Below are 23,607 nucleotides of genomic sequence, written 5' to 3'. Positions count from 1 at the left end.
AAGCATCCCTTCCCCAGAGGCTTATAAATACATATTAGGTTCCTGAGTATATCTGCCTTTATTTCTGGATGGTAAATCTGTTCCATTTATGTATGTTTGTATTTATTTGGCAACGTTTTACTTTTTGGCTTCACTTACAGAATCTGAGATCTGAAAAAGCCCTAAGACAAAACTCTCCTTTCCCAAATAATCCTTTCATTCATAAAAAATGATATTTTTCCTTTGTGGGATAACAGTTTCTTTCAAAAAAAAAAATAGTTTACCCTACTTATTGTGACTTTCTTTCTTGACATATAGCATGCATGACTTTTAGACTGTCCTACATGGTTATCTAATTACTATTACAAGCATCAGTAAAATCATAAAAAAAAATGGATCCACCAGAAATATAGATCCATTCAGAAAATTAACTCCAAGCAGAAAACCAGTCTGCTATTTCACTGGTGACAGTTTTAATAGATTAATATTGATTTCTACCCAGTAAGTATGACTCAGGATTAAGATCAATAGGATTCAGGGGCAACCACAAAAAATCAGAAACATTGATAATAGCAAAATATATATTCACCAGTTTTCCCACGCAGTGGTTTATTTAAAGAGTAAATATAGGTAAAATGTGAAGTTTAAAGAGTGAGGACAAAACTCTCACTAATAATATTACAATGACAAGTTTACAAGAACATTTCTCTTAAGAAACTGCACTTTTAATAAAAGATTATCAGAAAGAAAATCTCATTTTAGGTAATTCTTTTAATGAAACATTTTCAAATATGTATGACATGCTTATATAAGTACAGAGATAGGGTAGGAAGAAAGACAATGAAGCTTTATAGCACTGTTATTATTTCAGATATGAAGTCTAAGAACATAGTCTTTCTCAATTAAACTAACACATTTTGATAACTTTTGGAATTTGGAACTAATTGGCATTCATTCCTTAAATTAAATGAATCTATTATGGATAATATTTGTTATCTGCAAAGTAATATAAGACAAGATTATAAATGTATAGTTCATAGCAAAAAATAAATGTAATCCATGTGATGAATTCAAATATAAAAACATAGAATATAATCAAAAGCAATACATTATTTGATTCAGTGCATTTACCCCAATGTACAATTATGCATTCAGTGTTAAAACCCTTTGACTGATGTATGATCACCCCAGTAATTTATAAACACCAGAACAGGGATGTTATATCAAGTGTTCACCATCATTTGCCCTGACAGACTGCTCAAACATTTACTACCTGCAAGACATTCTTTGAGCAAAAATGTAGATTTTTTTTTCACTTTCAACATACCATCTATAAAATGGAAACACTAATAGTATGGGCAGCCTGAGTGGCTCAGAGGTTTAGCGCTGCCTTCAGCCCAAGGCCTGATCCTGGAGACTCGGGATGGAGTCCCACATCAGGCTCCCTGCATGGAGCCTGCTTCTCCTTCTGCCTGTGTCTTTGCCTCTCTCTCTCTCTCTTTCTCATAAATAAAATCTTAAATAAAAAAAAAAATAATTACTAATAGGATGAACTTCATGGTGTTCTTTAACTGGGAAATTAAATAACCCACGTAAAACAATTAGCAGAGTTCCTAGAGCTTAGTAAGCAGTAAATAACGCTAGAATTTTATTGAATACTTACAATATTGAATTTACTCAAAACTGAATAATTTTATTTTTTATTTTTTTAAACTGAAAACATTTAAACTAATTTTTTAAAATTAATTTAAATGTGAATAAAATAGTGTGTCTTCTCTAAAGTATCTCATGGTCTATATTCATGTGCAGTATGAGAGACCTACAGATACATTACATTAAGCAGTTTTCCTACACACTTTCACACTCTTATTAAATAAGATAAAGAAAAAAAAAATAATAAATAAATAATAAATAAATAAATAAGATAAAGAAGAAGCAACGCCTTATGAAGATCAGGAGACCGTAACAGAATATTTTAATATTTATCTGATGAGATCTTTGAATCAATACTGAAATGATGAGTGTGAATTTAAGAAAGGTAATTAAGAAAGATTTCCTTGGTTTTGTCTTTAGAAACTAGCGAAGGGTAGGACGTCTGGGTGATCAGTGGTTAAACGTCTAACTTCAGCTCAGGGAGGCTTGGGCATGATCCTGGGGTCCTGGGATCCGGCCCTGCATCAGGCTCCCAGTAGGGAGTCTGCTTCTCCCTCTACCTATGTCTCTGCCTCTCTCTCTGTGTCTCTCATGAGTAAATAAATAAAATCTTAAAAAAGAGAAACTAGCTAAGGGTAACAATACTAAATACCATTATACATTTAAGAACTATATTGAACATAAATGGATTTGTGACCAGGGTGGTGGTATGGGTGGTGACGGAGAGGGGTAGAAAATTATCAATTCTCTAAATTTACCTTTTCTCTCTTTTTTTTTCTTAGATTTTATTTATTTATTCATGAGATACACAGAGAGAGGCAGAGACTATCTCTTAGGGAGGCCCCCTAAGGGGAACCCAATGTAGGACTCGATCCCAGGACCCCAGGGATCATGCCCTGAGCCAAAGGCTATTGATGCTCTACCACTGAGCCACCCAGGTGTCCCTAAATTGATCTTTTCTTAATCAATAATCTGGCTTGTACTCTCTCCACTCATTTAAAAACGCCATGACAGGATATTTACACATATTAAAAACTTTCTGGTAGTAGGCCATACTGTAACATGTCCTCAAAGTTCCATCTACCAGTTGAATTGTCCCCTTACCAAAAGTAAAATACAATCATTCTTAAAGAGCTTTCTGTTAGTTTTAATCATTTTCAATTGACTACTTTAAGTAAAAAGACAGAATATAACTAGTGAGAGGAAGGAGGCTATGCTTTCATTAAGAGTAAGTAAGGTCAGTTGGGAAGACTATATGAAGTTGACAGCAAAAAAAAAAAAAAAATACTGACTGTTAGTAATATAGAAGATATGGAAAATTATAAATACAAAACAAAACAAAAAACCCCAAACCTAGGAGTGGTATGCATGTTGATTTATTTGCAAGTACCTTAAGTAGTTACTCTCTTATAAATAATATGAAATTATAAAAGAAGACAGTGATATATAGATGTATTTTATTTATTTATTTTCAATAAAAATAACAAATTTTCATTACTTGTTTATTTTTAAATTGATTAGGAACTCAAATCCATGCACCATATACTATTTTTATATTTTTATTTAAAAGCCTTAGACTTTTTAAGTTTCTAAATTACTTTTAGTTAAGAGGAATAAATTCTAGCTTTTTAAAAGTTTAAATCTATATAAAACTCAAAGCAATCTATTTTTCTACCTGAGATCAAAATGAGTTTCTTTTTTCCTTTCTGAACATAATTCTGGGCATTGAGGTATATCTGAATTGACATGATTTCCTTGTCAAACTTTTCCAAAAAATTTATGTCCTGCTTTAAAGACAAATTCTCATGTTACACATACATATTTACATCAAAGACCAATGATAAATGAGGTTAACAGGCCTGTAATGGGAACATAATACCATAATATGAAAATAAAAATCCATTTTTTATACAAAGCATTCTAGTATGGCACAATATTAATGAGATCAGAATATCGATGTATACATATAAGTCACCAAGAGTTCAGAAATTAAGCTCACATTAAGAAAACTCATTCTTTTTTTCACAGGAGGGGTTTGCAAAGTCATCATATATGAAAAATATTGTGATTAATATCTCTAAAACCAAGAATTAGCATAAATTGGCAATATTTGTAACTTAAAAACTAAACACAATTAGGTATTTACTGTGGCTCTGAAACTTTTGCTTTGTGGCCTGTGGATTTTACTGAGATCCAAACTCTTATTATCTCTTGCCTCTTCTTGTGCCACTCCCTCCCCACCCAAGCTTCCTTCTTCATGTCTGTCTTTGGTTATGATTCCAAATCTTGAAAGCAAAAGAACCCGATAAAATCAAAGAAGAGAATGAAAAACAGCACTATATATGATGTATGAAAACCCACCTAAGAGTATGAAACTGAGAAAGAAAATACTAGAAGATAGGTCAACAGTCTTCTTTGTAGGGAAAGAAAGAACATAAAAACAACAGAAGTGGAACACCAGCATCCCAATGTTCATAGTAGCAAGGTCCACAATAGCCAAACTATGGAGAGTCCCGATGTCCATCAACAGATGATTGGATAAAGAATTTGTGACATATATAAGTAATGGAATATTATTCAGACATTAAAAAGAAAATGAAATCTTACCATTTGCAACAATGTAGATAAAAGTAGAGGATATTATGCTAAGTGAAGTAAGTCAATCAGAGAAGAAAATTATCATGTGATTTCACTCATATTTACAATTTAAGAAACAACACAGAGGATCATAGGGAAGGGAGGGAAAAATAAAATAAGACAAAGTCAGAGACAGTCACAAATCATATGCGACTTGTAACTCTAATAAACAAACTGATGGTTGCTAGAGGGGGTGTGGATGGGGTAACTGGGTAATGGGCATTAAAGAGGGCAGCTGATAGAAGTAGCACTGTCTTTTTTTTTAAAGATTTTATCCATTTATTCATGAGAGACACACACAGAGAGAGAGAGAGAGTGAGAGAGGCAGAGACACAGGCAGAGGGAGAAGCAGGCTCCATGTAGGGGGCCCAAAGTGGGACTCGATCCCTAGTCTCCAGGATCATGACCTGGGCCGAAGGCACTGCTAAACTGCTGATCCACCTGGGATGCCCTGAGCATTTTCATATGTAACTGGTAAATTACTGAACTCTCCCTCTGAAATTAATAATATACTATATGTTAATTAATTAAATTTAAATTAAATTTAAAAACAAAAAATACATAGAAATATACAAAAAAATCCATACAGAGATTATCACTCCTAACCTTTCTTTCATATTATCTCCCAATTAGAAGAGTATAGAACCAAAATTTCAAACTCTGAAAAGGTGATGACTTGAAAGTGGAGCTAGGAAAGTGAATAAATGATAAAGTATAGTAGATCCTGCTGTCAATTAGTTTCTTTGTTCTGACACTGAGAATGTTAATATGATCATTGTTGGTAGCACAGTCTTTTCTGGGATCTGGTCTAATTGTCGATTTGGGGCCTTAATCTCATTGCCCAGGCCAAAGGCCTTTTTTTTTTTTTTTTTTTTTTTTCCCTCTAGGATATTGCTCACTTGAGTCAGGTTCTCTTCCATTTCCTCTTTTCCATATCACTGACTATATGTTTAATGTATCTGCCATTGATAGATCCTGTGGTTGCTTGCTGAGGCTGATGACTTGTCACATGGCCTGGCTACTTAAATATTTGCTAGAAGAGTTGTCTGCCTGTGTTGCCTTATGAGCCTTACCAGCATCAAAGCTCTTTATCCTATTACATGGGCAGATACAAAGGCCACAGCACTTGTTTAGTTCTGCCAAAGTTTTCTCTGCCTCTCTCATGTCTCTACTCATTTGGCCCATGTCTTCTTCTATATGATTTATTTTCACCCCTTTTTCATTGAGTATAGTGTTAGTCTTGACTCTAATATCTTGAGACTCAATGGTTAAACCCAGGATTCTCTTTTATTTTCTAGAGACTCATGAGTAACCTGGTGAGCCCTCAGCTGAATTTCTTCTAATGAAAGGCAATCCATGATGAATTAAAACTCTTTATAGGCACAGAAACTGAAATGTGGATATGAGTTCTGGAGTCTGGAAATCTGAAACCAAGGCACCAGCATTGATCATGTTCTTGTGAGGATCCTCAGCCGGTACCTTCTGGCTGCATTCTTCATTGTGAAAGGGAAAAAAACAAAACAAAACACTTAGACTTTCATTAGAAATTTGAGAAATGGAAGTATACATATTTTTTGGAGAGGCAGAAACAATAACATACATAACAAACAAACAAAACAAGAGTTTCAGTAGATTATCACAATAAAAGTGTATTTTTTAACTGAAGATACAGTTGACTAAAGATCAATGGGTCACCTTCATGAAATTATTCTAGTGTCCAATTTCCTTCCATTAGCTAACTCACTACACCCTCTGACCTCTGACTCCTCTAAGAGTTGTGTCTTCTATCTGGCTGTCAGCAGGGTAAAGAGAATAAGATAAGCACTCCCCTCTCATTCACCTCAGCTGATACAGATCATTTCCACACATATTTCATACGCAAGAACTATCTCAAAGCTAGGGCTTTGTGAAATCTAGTTAGTGGAGTGCTCTAAGGGAGAAGAAAACTGCTATCAACTGGCACCAGCAGGCTCCAGCACAGGATATTAAATTTGCCATTTTTAATAATTCATCTAGACATTGAGGTATGTGATCACAGTGAGAATAATCATATAGCCTTTCTCCAGAAATTTTCTGAAATTCATCTGGGATGGAGAAATCTATTCATATCAAGAGGTAACAAGATAAAAATGTTAGAGTTTCTAGGACCTTTGTTTCTAGCATTATGGAATAAGTTGGTTGAGAGAAACTGGATATTCTCTCTCCCCTTTCTCCAGGGTTTTTAGAATCCTTTGTGCTTTATTTAATGAATCTCAATCAATTGCCAGGAATTGTCTTCTTTGTGTGGGGATGCAGCTGTGAATAAAACAGGATCTCTTTTTGGGGTGCCTGGGTGGCTCAGTTAGTTCAGCATTTACCATTGGCTCAGGTCATGATCCCAGCTTCCGGGGATGGAGCCCCAGCCCCTGCTCTCTGCTTTTACCTCTCCCTCTGTCCCTCCTCCCCACTTCCATGCCCTCTCTTCACTTTCTCTCTCTCTCTCTCTCCAATAAATAAATAAATAAATAAATAAATAAATAAATAAAATGTCTTTATAAAAATAGGATCTCTTCTCTAATCTGGTTTACATTATAAATAAGTATATAAATACATAAACAAGATAATATAATGGTAGAGTATGATGCATGTCAAAAAGAAATAAAGCAGAATGAAGTGACTGCTTCACATTAAGTGACTTGATGGTAAGAGTAATTTTCATTGGACAATGAGAAAAAAAGATGTTTGAGTCAAGGTCCTATAAAAATCAACTAGGGGAATGTCAGGAAGCAAACCATTCTTGACAAAAGAAACAACTAATCTAAGACTAGAACTTGGGAGAATTTTAATGTATTCAAGAAGCATAAAGATGGTCTGTGTGCTAGAATTCAGGAAGGTAGGGAAATGAGAGTAAGATATATGTCCAAGATGGCTAACATGTTTGAAATCTGTTCAACCTTATGGTGAATCAAAGGCTATGTAACAGAGATTTACATTAGGAGATAGAATGATCGGATTTGTTTTTTAAGGTCTTAGAAGTCACTGAATAGAGTAGAAGAAAGGAAACTAGTTAGAAAGCTATTTTAACACTCCAGCCAACAAATAACAGTGCTTCAGACAAGAAGTTTAATAAAAAAAGAAGAAATTAAAGATGCAACCAATTCCTCTGTTATCCTAAACTACTATGAATTAGGTTTTTGTCTATTGCAACCAAAAGAACATTAACTAATCAAATAGTAACCAATTCTGCTGTGAAGTTAAAGAATGTAAGAGGTAAAAATGTCCATTGAATTTGGCATTAAATAAAACAAAGTCAATATCAATTGTGAATATGATATATTTATTTTAGCAAACCTCTAAAAATATCTTTTGATATGTTCAAGTTGTGAACTACAGTAGAATACAACCATTTATATAACAACTATCAATATGGAAGCCTCTTTTGTCATTATATAGATAGCCTCATGTGATTTATAAATTAATCAAATTAAAATGAGATATTGTTTTCAAAACTCTGGATATAGAAAATTTTACGGAATGTCTAATGAATTAAAGTACTGGGATTTAAAACTGCTTCACAATATTAAATTGATGGTCTAAATGTAGCAAGCTGAATTAATAGCATTCCTTAAAAAAATGAAACTCTAAAATGCACTACATTAATTTATATGGTATAACAAGGCATGAACTCAAATTAATAGCTTATTTGAATAATACCTGATGTTCTAGGAGTTGATGAACTCAGTGTGAGCTCTGTGTCCTGCTGATTGATAGAATAAAAGTGAAATTAGTTCATATTAATAGACATATATATTTGAATAAATTATCCAAAATTCTCTCTGGAGTATTAGATCATTTATATTGCCTTAATTTAGGATGGACATAGATTACAGTCAGAAATATGTCCTATGGTGTGTGAAACCATGATTTATGAAAAATTCAAGATTCAGAGATTTGCAAAAAGGTGGCATAAGAATATGACAGATGAGTTCAGTTAATTTCATTTTTTTTTCATGTTAAATACTTCTTTATATACTGTTCCAAAGGAAAAACCTATAGTATTTGGTAAAATAAGTAAAATGACAGAATATGCAAAGAATCAATTCTGTTGAATATTGAGAAGAAACTCAAGGAATCTTACTAAGAACCTTACCTCTGGCTCGCTCATTTACTTCTAAGAATAGTCTGCTCTCTCACAATAAATGTTTAAAGCTAGAGCAGATACCAGTTCACAAGAATGGAGAAAGCACATAAAAAATGAAGATGAATGATTAAAAAATCATTAAATCATTGAAAATCTTAATTTTCTATGCTTCTATATATTGTGTGAATTCTATGGTAATTTTAGCTAGATAGATGCATAGACAAATAGATAGATAAACAGGTTGATAAAATGGAAGAAATACTAGACAACCCAGAATAAATTATAACAAAGATGAAAAATGATCTTGAAGCAGCTGAAATCACAATGCATTTAAGTCTCACTATATTGCTGCCGCACCATTCCCTTAGTTTATTGAGCAAAATATTGTTCCCTTGTCCCCACATTTAAAAATTAAATAAAGCAAGTCTCATCTTAATAAGAATTCTGGCAATTCCTAGAGGTTGTCTGCTTAATCTTAAGTGGCAAACTGTTGCAAATTTCCAACGTAGAACCAATTCAGTCATAGATATTCATCAAAATTCTGAACTGAACCAGTGAGAAGTTTACACCATTCTCACAGCTCAGGCAGCTTGAGCGTGAAAAAGCACTACTGGCTCCTATAATTGCTATTGGCGATTGGTCCCATTGGAAGGAAAAGGCCCAGAAGTATGGCACTTTGTACTCCCATTAGTATTATCATAAATTTACTTCATTCTCTACTGGCCACACAGTAGTTTAAAGATGACTCTTTGTCTCCTGGGACACAATTAAGGATGTTCAGATATTTCTTACCAGGCTGGTTCAATGCATTTTTCCTTCACTGTTGTGATTACTATATTCTAGAGTGTGAGTTGGTCCTCCATCTTCAGTCCCAGCTAACTCATTTCAAGATTCTTACTGCTGACTTTTTTATACCCATCTGTATAGCCCTATAGCCCTGCTGAGAATGTGAGAACCACATCTCAACTTGTGGAAATGCATACATAGCCTCTGTTCAATAAACTATGAAAATGTCAGCAAACCCCATAGTAATGACACTTTCCCAGCTCTGGCACCAAAGCTGCCAAAGAAATTCTTGTCCTCATTGGTTCTCAGGCAGAAGTCAGGTTGAAGACCACCCTGAAACCAGCCAGTATTTGTCACCCATATGGCATTTTTAGGTCCTGGTTGGAGCCTTGTTCTTTAGGTATGAGGTGAGGGGATTAGCACCAGGTTTCCTCGGTGGAAGATGAAGGGAGCACAGCAAAAATTTCTCCTAAAATTCAAATCTCACAAAATGATTTCACTATTCTCTCAAAATTTTTGTGTTCTCAGAGAATATGTGGGAGTTTGAGATCAAAGAAACTGTTTATGGTCAAAATTATTTGACAATAAGTATGTGGTTGTTTGGCAAAGAAGTTTCAAATATTATGCCTATTTTGTTTTGTTGTCTTACTATAAACTTTTAATCTAAAATTCTGTTTGAGGGCAGCCTGGGTGGTTTAGCACTGCCTTCAGCCCAGGGTCTGTTCCTGGAACCCTAGGATTGAGTCCCACTTCAGGCTCCTGCATGGAGCCTGCTTCTCCCTCTACCTGTGTCTCTGCCTCTGTGTGTGTGTGTGTGTGTGTGTGTGTGTGTGTCTCACAAATAAATAAATAAAATCTTTAAAAATAATAAAAAAATAAAATTGTGTTTGCTAATTATAGAGAGAAAAGCAAGTTGGATGGTAGGTAAGTCTAGGTATCTTGTAGTGAGGATAATAGACATTCTAAAAGAAGAAAACAGCATAGAATAAAATGAAAAAAAATTCCTATAAAGATTACTTACCTGATCCATAGGTAAAAATGAGTCTCCAGATTTGAGGTGTATTACAACAGAGTTAACACAAAAAAGGGATCATATATCCCTTGGTAAAATTCCTGTATAAATAGAAAACTATTCAAGATTTCTACATGTAGAGAAAACATTGTTTAGAGAGTCTGAAATAGCTGAATGAACTAGTAGCTTCTCAAAATGAACACATTAAATACTCTATCATACTACTTTTTTCGTTAGAAGTACGCCTTTAGAGCATTCTGTCTGCATTATTCTATCAGGATTATTTGAGTGGATTGCACATGTGTAATCTGGAGCATTCCTTCATCATGATTCTAAGCATACATTTTGCCTTACCTTTGTTTTGAACCACCAGTCCACTAGTCCACTTTTTCTTCTTTTATGTTATTTCGTTGGACAAGAAGAGTGCATAACAATAATGTTTTTAAAAGATTAATTATGTTTTAGTCAAATATTATGAAATGCTTTCATGTTTGTACAAGTGAAGCTAAGGAGAAAATACTTAAAAACCAACAGAAACTCCTTAATGATTTACTTATGAGTAGTATTTGTTATGAGAATATCATGCCAATAGAGTTAGATAATTCCCACCCTCCTTTTGTATTCTTACATTTATAGCTAAGAAAAATCACTTCCAAATGGATGACACTTCAAATAGATGACACTTCAGATGGATAACAATTTATTAGTATATACTTATGCTTGTCTTGTGTTTGTTTTTCACCCTTGAACAACTGCTGTTGAAGACATAATTTCATCAAATTTCCTTTTAGTAGGACTTATTAAATTACTTTGTACTATGGACAGAATGTCTGTGTCCCCCCAAAATTCTTAGGTTGAAATCCTAACCCCCAATTTAATGGTATTAGAAGGTGGAGCCTTTGGTAGGTGATTAGGTCATTAGGGTTCTGCCCTCATGAGAGTTCCTTGTCCTTATAAAAGTAATCTGGCAGATCTCCCTCATCCCATCTGCCACGTGAGAATACTGCAAAAAGATAGCTGTGAACTAGAAAGTGAGCTCTCACTAGACACCAAATCTGCTGGTGCCTTGATCTGAACTTCCCAGCCTCCAGAACCCTGAGAAAGTTCCATTGTTCAGACGTCTCCTCCTCTACGGTTTCCTGCTATAGCAGCCTGAAGGGACTAAGACATTAATATTGAAAAATGGTAACTCCCTCTCCCTGAACTCCATGACAGGAATGCATTCACTGCAAGTTGAATTTGGGTTTATCCATGTTACTCCTTTGTCCAATGGGATGTTAGCATATGTGACATTAACAGTGTTTTGAATGCATTTGTGTCCTTCAGTATGTCATCTTGCACATCAGCCATTTCTAGAAGAGCTGTGACTGAATACTCTCGCCCTTCAGTCTTGGCCTCAAGAGGAATACTTTGGAGGAGACACTCCTAAGCTAAACCACAGAGCCACTAGAAAAAAATAATTATCTATTGCTAGAACCTTTTTACTTTTTCTTTTTTTGTTTAATTTTATTTTTGCTTCTCTTTTCTTGTGTGATATAAAAAAGGTGATATAAAAGTTGGCAACAGAAACAGAACTGGTGTTTGTAAAAAGAACCTAGAATATATAGCTGTGGATTTTGGAATAAGTGCTTAAAGTGAGAGAAAACTGATACTAGAGGTAGGAAAAAAATGGCAATTTATTTTCTTTAGTGCCAAAATATTTGGTGAAATTTTGCTTATGATATTCTAAAACACAGAAACTGTTCCTAACATATTTTCAATGAAATTCTGGAGATCTGGAGACCAAAATGTTGAAATAATGAGTTGGTTGCTACTAGCCGTATTTCTTAATTTACCAGAAGATAGAAGTAAGTTCACAAAAGTATGTTCCAGTTTGCAAACATAATTTTGAGCTAACATAGGAAACCCATAACCTTAAGGGTTTTGAAAATAATCTTTCACGAAATAAAAATATAACCATTATTGTTCATAATAAGCAAAAAGCCTTAACCAGATGTGTTGCTCAAATGCCTTTACCTACCATTTATGAAAGGAATTAATTGGTATCAAACAAACCCTTATATCTGTGTAAAAGAATCCAAAGAAAGATGTGGTCTCACAGCAGCCTGATTTGCTCAAAGGACCTATAGTTTAGTCTTGAGAGATAATGTCTGGAAAATAATTGATTGTGTGGTTGTTGGCACATAGAATTCACTGAAATTTAAGACTTATAAAACTAAAACACTTATGAAAAACATATTGTACAAAGTGCTGCCAGCCAGAGCGTAACAAATTATTTAAGTTATAAGAAGTCTTTAGGTCCCAATTTTTCAAGGATCAGGTTGAGAGAACTTCTTAGCCTTACCAAAGGGCATATTCTTTAATTCTCTTATTATTTTATTCTTAATCAATTTTTTCAGGCTTGGTAATGGAGCATGATAGATAGAGAAAGAGCTTCTATAGGGCACAGCCAAGAGTTGTGGTAACAAAACCTGGGCCTCCTGAAGAAATATTCCTCTTCCTCAGAGCAAGGATACCTGGTAATATTTGTACAGAACTATTAAGGACCAAAGACTTCTGTTTGCCTTGAGAGGCAATATGTTCCATACATTAATGTTTAGCGTGAGGGAAGAAAATAAGTTGGCTTTTGGGTTCAGAGGACTTCAGATAAAAAGGGGTTGCATCAAGATTCCACAAAGATTTCAGGGCACCTGGGTGGCTCAGTTGATTAAGTGTCCAACTTAACCAGCTCAGGTCATGATCTCAAGGTTGTGGGACCCTGCTTTAGGCTCCAAGCTCAGCGGCAGAGTCTGCTGATATTCTCTCTCCCTCTCCTCTGCCCCTCCCCCCACTCATGTACTCTCTCTCTTTTTATAAGTAACTAAATAATCTTAAAAGATTTCATAGAGATGTCAAAAACATGGACTTCAAGCTTAATGCCATGATTTTGACAAAACCTTTGGAGATCTTATACTTTGCATGTCAGACAGACTTGAACAAGTAGACAGATCATGATTATTTGAATATTATTGAAAAATATTTACTACCTCTACTTTACTTCTATATGGGGATATACTTCTTAAACTTTGTCTTTGGGCTTATTCATGTTAACACGTAACTTGCTTTGACCAATGAACATATTGAGAAATGTTTAACCAATAGGGACTTAAAATTTGCTTGCATTCCATGCTTTTGTATTTTTCTGCCATCATATTGTAAAAAGAGATTTTCCTGAATATGGGCTTCTCTGTTAGTTCAAACCCTAGAATGATCAAATATATGTGGAGAAAGTTTAGTTAAGTTTAGTTAAGTTTTTAGTTACTAAGTTTTTAGTTAGTAAGTTTTTAGTTTAGTTTAGGTTGTTAGTTCAAACCCTAGAATGATCAAATATATGTGGAGAAGCATATATATGTACAACATATACTAGAAACAATTCTAGTATATTTGTGAACCTGAAGCATGAAATGTAGCCACTAGCACCTCAGGTGAAATGATTCATCACATTCTAAAATCAGTGATAAAAAATTATTATTGTCATTTTAATAAATATGTTCATCTGTAGGAAAATTAGTGAAATATCTCAAAATTAATTACGTGGTAAAAATGGCATTACCAAGGATTTTTTTTAAGATTTTATTTATCTATTCATGATAGACATAGAGAGAGAGAGAGGCAGAGACACAGGCAGAGGGAGAAGCAGGCTCCATGCAGGAAGCCTGATGTGGGACTCTATCCTGGGACTCCAGGATCGTGCTCTGGGCCAAAGGACTCAGGGCTAAACCGCTGAGCCACCCAGGGATCTCCACCAAGGAATTTTTCTTATATGTTTCATGAACTATACTTCATAATTCAATAATCTAACGTTGAATTTATATTAACATGTTTAATAATTTGTATCTCTTATGAAAATCCTTAAAAATATTTAAGCCATTTAAAAGTGCAAAATAATCATCATCCTCATAGTTGTCAATGTAGTATTGCCAAAAGACATAGACACACTGATCAATGGAAGAGAGTAGAATTTCAGAACGAACCTATACATACATAGTTCATTATGGACAAACATTAAAAGTTTAGGAGGGGGTATTTTAAAACTTTAGCAATTACTACATGCAAATCTAAATCCACCCTCTCTGGATCATGTTCATTCCTTCTCTTTAAATTTTTTTCATGGTACTGTCATAATTTTAAATTCTGGGCTAAATTTTAAAGTTAACTACCACAAATACATCAAAAATTTTTTTATGGAAAGACCACTTTAAAACATAATATCATTCGTATATTTTTATGTATATTATATTTACACATGTATACTGCAGTAACTTCTAAAACATATCAAGATTATTGGAGGAGATATTTCAGTACTAATTTCTCTACATGGTCTCAAGACATAGTTGGCATTTATGATTTCCCTCCTATATAACTAAATACTCAACATTGTAAGCCAAAAACAATAGTTTTGTTTTACCTCTTGATGTGGCCTAAAACTTCCTTCCTGGAGAATTTGAAGTATTTAGATGACATCATTAATAAACGTTAATTACATTTGTTTGTTAATTAACAAATATTATCACTGTTAAGATGTATTATGTTACCTCACAAGATTCCTTGATCTGCTGTGTGAGCTCTGCTCATGCAGTTTATTTCTGACATCAGAAACTGTTCTGAATATAGTACTTTTTTTTTTTGGACAATGGTTTGGTCTATAGATTATGAATCAGATAATTATGGGCATGGGGGTCACTTGAAGTCCTGGATTAGGCATTTAGTCTCTATATAGACCTACTGTGTATTAAAGAGTGTTGTTTGTCAAAAATGTAATTTTTCTGTTATGCCTTTGCTGTCAAAACCTAAGAATCTCCCTTTTTAGTCTCTGTGCTGGGCTCACCACAAGGTCATTGTTGTAACCTGTTTTGCCACAAACACTTTCCATTGCTTCTGAAGTTTAGGTAGTAGATTTGCCTACTTCTCCTTTGAAGGTAGCTGACAAACCTCTTCTGGGGGCATCTTAGTAACTCAGAAAATGGTCAGCATGATACATCGAAATGTAAATCGTTTCTAAAATCAAAAGTGACTTTGTTTGCATTGCTCTATTTTTTTTCTGAATATAACAACTTATCTTTATTTCCGAGGGAACGTTTGAATATATCCAGATCCCTGGACCTCCAAAAACATATTCACTGGCTAAAGAAGCCATTTACTTTTACGGAATCACAGAATTTCATGGAATGAAATGTTGTTTTCTAGATTTCTTATGAGAATAAAATCATTAGTTGTGATGTCCTCTGGGACAGTACAATGATCAATATCCCTGCAAATTAAAATGTGTTCTAAATTTAGAAGCAAGATAGAGAAGATCTATTGTTCTCTTGCCACGTGGAAGCAAACTGCTTCTGAGTATTTGAGAAAGAGGTGATGAGGAGAGAGAGGGAGATTGAATTTCCAGATCAATAGCAATAAAAAAAAACACCTTGTTTTATAACTGGTTGTAAAACAAGTGCTTGGAATTTGATTTGTGTTTAATTTCCTCAAGTTAGGAGACAACATCTGGATGAATAGCTGAAATTGAAGTTACTCCCTGCTTAAACTTGAAATAATCCACTTTCATATTACAAGATCACTCTCTCTTGAGCTTTTGGTTAATAAGTGAAATAAAGGAGATGGGATAGTAACCATCTATGAGAGTTTTTTAGCCATTTATTCAATAATACTGCCTATCAAGATATGCAGTATTTTACTGGTTTAAGACAACAACCTTATTATTTCTTATGAGTCTAACTAAGTTCCATTGGGTGGTTTTGCTCACCTGGTCCAGGATTGACTACAGTCTGCTAATCTCATTTAGACATTTGAGATGGGAGGACAGGATGGTATAGGGTAGCGTCAAATGGGACAACTCAGCTCTCCACAACCCCCTCACACTTTGTCCTCCTGAAGGCTACCAAGACATGTTTTGATGGTTCATTAGAAAAACAAAGTGGGCTAATGAGCAAGCCTTACTATACAATTGTTTTTCCAGGCTTAGCTTGCATCCCATTTGTTAGCATCTTGTTTACCAAAGCAAGTCATATGTGGAGCAGAATACCTGATCCCCAAGAGAACCATTTATAAAATTCAACTGTATTCACTATTCCTGAATCTTTAGAAAATTCATCACATTTCTAGTATCTTTGTCTCCAACATACATGTGTATTTAGTTTGGGTTTACACAATTGATGAAATGTGGGAAATGATGAAAAACTTTTATTTTCTATTTCTCCCCTAATGATCCTTATACAGGGAACCAATATAAGAATAAGATAGATTCCGAATAAGCTGAGTAGTTTCTATTCCCAAGAACACAGCACTTTCCCTGTTCCAAAGGCTAGAAGGAAAATACTGTATAGACTTGTGCTGTTATTGTAGACAGCTCCCTCAAAAGTACCAGTGTCTCAATGAAGTCATCTCAGAACTGAGTAAAATTCTCCAGATGCTGTTGTGGTAAGCCAATCAAGTGTTAGTTTACCAGGTGTGCTACTTTTTTATGATTACACGGATCGGGTATGAACTTCAGGACTGCCATATATTTGATTCTGAGTGTTTGATTATGGATTTGCTATCATCAAATATTTCTGTAGATTGGGCTATTCTGGTCACTATTCTAGTTTTTCTCCTCTTATGATAACTATGGCAACCCTTCTTCTGGAATCTAAAAACAATGACTTGGCCTATCACCCCAAGATCACACCATTCCTGTTAAAACCAAGCAGTCTATTTTAATGGCAGTGTCTTTCACCTTTACCTCTGACTTAGAGAAGATAATCATCACATCACTTTCCACTGATGCTAGGCTCTCACCACCAATGTATTTAACAAAACCATGACAAAAAGAATGCCATAGCTCTCCATCCCTGTTTGCCACCATCTCCCTCTTTCTAACTGTATTTATTTCATTCTCTATCTCTCTTGCATTTCTATTGCTAAACTTTGATTTCCCCCTTTTACTCCAGCATTCCAGATTCATGTATTCACCTCTTTACTCCACAGCTTGACTTAGATTCCCCATATGTGCCTTAAACCATTGCAGAAAGTCAATTTTCAATTACAGACCCCCATTAAAAAGTGAATCCAGACATAGTATTATTGAATTCCACCTTCTTCAGCAGGTTTAAACTGGATTAATAATACTTATTAATCCTATAATTTATGTAATTGCAATTTTGGACTCATTCATGACATTTTGATGATCTTCAACTACATTTTCAAAACAGAATTTTTCCCTGTCTTTATTATGAACACCTTCAAACAGAAAAGTTGAAATAAAATGTTAACAACAAAAATAATGATCAACACCTCAAAATGATCTCTTGATAATTTCTCATTTCCTTTCTAATACATAATTTCACCTTCACTGAGTAAATGGAGACATTAGTTTGTAGTTCAAATATGGTATTCATACTTGTCGCTTCTCTTTCTTTATATTTGATACCTATTCCTTATACCAATCCTCTTGGCTTGATCCTCCAAATAAATATAACTGGTCTAGTTAATCCTCAAGAACCTGACTGCTAGTTCTAACCACAATAACCTTTCATTTGCACTTTTGAAATAGCCTCCAACTGCTCTCTTTACTTCCACATCATAGTCTTCCACACTAAGAAGCTTGAGAGATTTTTGATACATGAATATAAATATACACCCCTATTCTATTAAAAATCCTTTAATTCATATTCATAATGCATAGAAAAACTTTCAACTCCTTGCCTTTTCCATCCTAGCCCTAAATGATCTAAAAACTGTCTGTATAACTGACCTCATCTCTGACCATTTCCTCTTGCTTCTTCCATTCCAGGATAGTGGCTTGAACTTAGAGAGAGGAATCAGCACTACTTAGTTCAATTCCCTAATTAGCTGTGTAAATTTGACATATTGTTTGATCTAAAAAACTTTGGACATATGTTTGGTTTTATAAATAAGGGTCTTTTTAGCATATTACTTCTAAAGACTATAATGGATGAGCAATCTGTTTAAATCTCTACGGCAAGGGACCTATCAAGAAAGACTACAAATCCACAAAGAAAGAAACAGAGGACAAATTATTTGGGTTTCTTTTGTGTAATCCATCAATAATCAGTGAATGAAGCACAACTGTATAAAGAGTTTTATCTGTTATATATCACATATATATGTATTATGTATCTGCATCCATATACACCCATATTCTTCTTGGATGGCTGATAGGCACAAGTTTAGTGTAAGATGAATCCATGAAAATAAGAGATTTTAATTAAGTGTACCAGAAAATTTTTACAAAGCTAAGAATATCCGGAGGTGTTCCTTTCCATTCTTTTTTCCCTTCACTCTCTACTTCTCTCTTCTTTCCTTTCTTTTTCTGGCCTTCAACTTCAATTCCTAACTCCCTTCTGGAATCTTCTCGCATATGTATGTTGCCTCACATTTGGTTATTTTAAAATATAATAGTTCTAACATTCAGCAACAGCCAGAGTTACTCTGTACCTAAAGCCTTGTGTTTGTATTTTTGCTTGGGCTTCTTAATATCATTTTTATTTTTTCTTGTACTTTTTGGTGTTGCTGTTGATGCTGCTGCTGTTGTTGTTGTTGAAATATTTACGTGAGGATTTGGCTTTCAATTAAACCTGATTAGCTAATCATGCTGATTAGGGATAATCTCTTTCCAATATTCTCTCATGTAAACACAGAGTAACAATTCTCTTTTCCAATTCATTTTTTATTTACTGGTCTTATTTCTTAAGATAAGCTCCACTTTCTTACTTATTATGTGATTGAATTGGTTAGCTCTTCAAACAAAAGTTAAATTTTAACTCATTTAACTTTTGGTAAAGCTGTCTGACAAGGTGACTCACACAATAACTGCTTCTAGCTGAGTAAATTCTTTTCAATTTTTGTTTAGTGTATCACTTTCGTACAGTTTTCTAAGGGAAAACCTAACAAAAGAAAGGCAAGTAAAACAGATATTAGGCCCTTGAAAATCACAAAATTACAAAAAGAACCCTAAGTTTGCTTAAATGCTACATTACTCACATACCTACATAAATGTTATCCAAAATTCAATATTTATAAATTTTAAGTAAAAATACAATATTAATAAGATAGATATTCCATAAACAATATTTTCATTAATTTTTAATTTTTTTTCATCTTCACTATTCTATAATAAATTAGAAATTTTTATAAAAATGTTAAATATTAATATAGATAAAATATTTTCCCTGAGACTATTGTTTATTCTAATTTTTTACGTACTTACACTTAATTTCTTTCTTTCCATAATAACTTTCAAACATTTTTAAGTTCTATACTAATACTCTTGGTGCTATTTTCTAGAAAGTCAAATAGTTTATTAGCAAATTATACTTCTGACTTTAAATATATGTATAAGACATATATATTATACATTATACTGAAATATAGACACTTTTTCCTCAATACTTTTATAGCGAAATTTTTGTGACCATTCACTAAAAAAAGGAAAGAGATGAAAATCATAGTTCATCTTGTATTGCCAACCCAAGTATGGTCATGTCAATATTGTGTTTAGTTTTGCTTCCAGTCTTTTCTCATAAAACTTTCTGTGCTTTTCTTATCTCACCCACTACTTCTTCTTTTTATCCTTGTGGTCAAATAAATTAGAATACAGAAAGAGAAGCCTTTCATACCTAACTTTTTGATAAGTAATTTACAAATTAATTTACAAAATAAGAAAAATATTTGCATACCAATTTTAATTGATTGGATCTTCTAATAATATGCCAGTATTTGTAAAGTTTTGAAGTATTACTAAATTATATCAAAGGACAAAATAAAGTGTATTTTCATGAAGTTGGAAAATTTATAAAATATATTATTTCTGCATTTTCTGGTTCCAAAGTTCCCCCTCCAAACATTTTACAATAGCATAACACCCTCAACATAAATCCCACAGACACACAGTGAAATTGCAATGTTAAGATAAAGGGGTGAGGGAAGCAAATTAATTTCTCCCCAAATAGTAATCACTCTGTAAATCAGAAATTTTGAATGCTGATAAAATACTTTTGACACTATTAATTTACAGTTCGGACCCCTAGGAGAAAAAAATATAATACTCTGACTACACTTAATTTATTTTCCTTTACCTTCTTTCATATATTAATGTTCAGAGAAATATGCTATATCATTACAAATATTTAATACATTTTTGTTCAAGAAAACGTGTTTTTACATGAATTAGGAAGTGCACTTGAAATGGAAAGCTAGAAGATTGAAGCTAGCACTAAATTAGATTATCATTCAATGAATATAATCCTCTTCCTAAAGGGAAATTTAATCTATAAAATTTTACCTATCTTGATCCTTTTTATAACTAGTTACATAGCTATGCACATAATATTCACTGCAATATATTGAATTTGACTGTTTATGTATGATAGAAGCCTGGAAGAAAAGATATTTATCATTGAATTGGACTGGGATTGGACATTAATTAGGCATTAAATATAAGAGTAGATGAATATAGATAAATGAATGGATAGATGGGCAAAGCTTTCATTATTGCTATTCAAACATTTTGTGTGGACAATAATGAAGAACAATCCCAAGACAAAAAATTTACCTGCAATGTCATTGGTTTCAGGGGTTGCTAATACTCAGTGACTTTATTAAGGAATTTAGATAGCCAGAGAGAAAGAATAGCCATCATAATTTTGGAGATCCTCCTATACACCTAGTAATTTACCAACTTCTCAAACCATCTTACCAGTTTGCTATAGAGATTTATAAGGCAGAAGTACAAATTGAGTCAGGATCCAATGTGGAAACACCATAGCTGCAGCCTGGGTTTAGCACATCTTCTCTATAGTCTTGATGATTCTCCAGAATTGTTCAACATTGACTTTATTTTCAATACATTCTAATAAAATAAAAGGTGTGTGTGGGTGTGTGGGTGTGTGGAGAGAGAGAGAGAAGACGGAGTTTAATTTTAGTCTTTAAAACTTAAGCTAGGTTCAATATTTTAAATGCATAAAAATTGCAAGAAGGTGCTTATTAAAATTAAGATTCTTCAGATCTACCTCTGTTTCAAAATGTACGCATTAGAGCTCAGGAACTGAATTTTAAAGAATCATTTAAGTGATTGTCTTACTGTTGGAAGTATGAACCAATGTTGAGAAACAGTAATTGTTAGGCTGTATGGAAGTAGTTCTGAAGTTCCCAATATAAAATTTATAATCAACTATTTGACCCCAAACAGACACATGCACATGAAAATGCTAGTGAATTTGGGGATGCTTAGGTAGCTCAGTTGGTTCAGTGTCTGCCTTCAGCTCAAGTCATGATCCCAGGGCCCTGGGATAGAGCCCCCCCCCATTGGGGTCCATGCTCAGGGAGGCATCTGCTCCTCCTTCTCCCTGTTTCTTCCTCTCCCTTCCTCCTCCCCACACCCTGCTCATATGCTCTCTCAAACGAATAAATAAAATATTTTTTAAAAAACTGGTTAATTTGTTAATAGATTGAGTTATAGATTTCTAGGTAAAACATTGATGCTTTTTTAATTTGCTAAGAGGGAAACATGCTGGTAAGAGAAACTTGATTTTCTAACCCAGGAGGATAAGCTGGCCTTGGGACTTTAGAGAAATGTATGAAGAGACATTTGACTCATAATCTCTATTGTTGTAACTTGTATTTCTGGCTTTTGAATCTAAAGATGGGAGTAAATTAGGACTGATGCTGGCCTTTTATGATATGGTGTTTGTTTTTTTAAGGTTCATTTATTTATTCATGAAAGACACTGACTGAGAGAGAGAGAGAGAGAGACAGAGACACAGGGAGAGGGAGAAGCTAGCTCTTCACAGGGAGCCTGATGTGGAACTTGATCCCAGATCCCAAGATCACGACCTGAGCCGAAGACAGGCACCTAACGCCTAAGCCACTCAGGCGTCCCTTATGATATGGTTTTAACCCCTTTTAAAACCATCCCTTTTTCCCCAACGAAATGCATCATTCTTAAAAAGTCATGATCTCCAAATTCTCACTATATGTTGTTTTCTGTTGTTTGCACTTTTATATATTTGCTACTACTACAGTGCTTACTTAGCTTGATCTACCCATCACACACACACACACACACACACACACACACACACACACGGATATTTTGTATCCCTAAAAGACAGAATGCTACTAACACAAATTGAACCTAATACATAGGTAAAAGATGAATGAATGCGTTAATAAGTGAATCTAATGTTGAATGTAATGTTCACTCAAATGATCCAGTCATCACAAGGGAATATCTCCTATAGTTAGGAAATGGTATTTTTTATTAAAGTAGGATAAGAGTGTTAGTTTCTTTGGAGGTCTGTCACACTAGGTTAGATCACACTGAAACTATACTGGACCTACATCATTATTTTAATTTCACTTATTTTTTTTAATCTATGTTCCCATTTTAATGAAGAAATTTAGATTTTGAAAAGCAAAGCAGTTAAAAAAAAAAAAAGAACTACTGTGAAAAAGCCATGAGAATTTTGATAGGGATTGCATTGAATCTGTAGATTGCATTGAGAAGTATGAAAATATTAATAATATTAATTTATCCAATTCATGAGCACATATCTTTCCATTTATTGGTGTCTTCTTTAATTTCTTTCATCAATGTCTTACAGTTTTCAGTGTACAAATCTTTCATCTCCTTGGTTAAATTTATTCCTGATATTTTATTCTTTTGGATGCAATTGTTATTTTTTGTTTTTGTTTTTTTAAGATTTTATTTATTTATTCATGAGGGACACAGAGAGATTGGCAGAGACAGAGGCAGAGGGAGAAGCAGTCTCACTTCAGGGAGGCTGATGAAGGACTCGATCCCAGACCTTGGGATCACACCCTGAGCCAAAGGCTGACACTCAACCACTGAGCCACTCAGGTACCCCATGATGCAATTGTTAATGCCATTGTTTTCTTACTTTCTTTTTTAGGTAGTAGTTTGTTATTGGTATACAGAAAAACAACTGTTTGCTTTTTTGTATATTGATTTTGTATCCTTAAATTACTAAATTTGTTAATTAGTTCTGACAGCTTTTTGGTAGATTCTAGGCTTTTCTACATATAATATGATGCCATAACATACTACAAAGTTTTTATTTTTATTTTTTCAGTGTTATGAAAAAAAGCTATACTTTTGACAAAGAATACATTGTGTCATCCACACCTCCTATATTTTATTTTATGAATTAATCTAATATTAATAAACATTAAATATATATGGATTTTCTAAGTTCTTAAGAATTGATTAAAGATAGATTTTATAGGCAGTACAAAAATCAAAAGTAAAAGTAAACACAACACACACTATTTAGAAAAAATTATTTGTTAAATGAATAAATAAACTTTTGTCAACCACTTAAACTAGATATTGATTAGTCATGGTGAAATTAAAATACATAAT

The 23,607-nt window shown here is 33.7% G+C and overlaps 1 pseudogene; it reads right to left on the bottom strand.

Moving 5' to 3' along the window:
• Positions 1 to 4,887: 4,887 nt before the first annotated feature.
• On the bottom strand, positions 4,888 to 5,627 carry LOC121476894 (annotated as a pseudogene).
• Positions 5,628 to 23,607: the final 17,980 nt, after the last annotated feature.

This window comes from Vulpes lagopus, chromosome 16, assembly GCF_018345385.1.
Source record: "Vulpes lagopus strain Blue_001 chromosome 16, ASM1834538v1, whole genome shotgun sequence".
Classification (NCBI taxonomy): domain Eukaryota; kingdom Metazoa; phylum Chordata; class Mammalia; order Carnivora; family Canidae; genus Vulpes; species Vulpes lagopus.
This window is presented reverse-complemented; position numbering and strand designations above follow the sequence as displayed.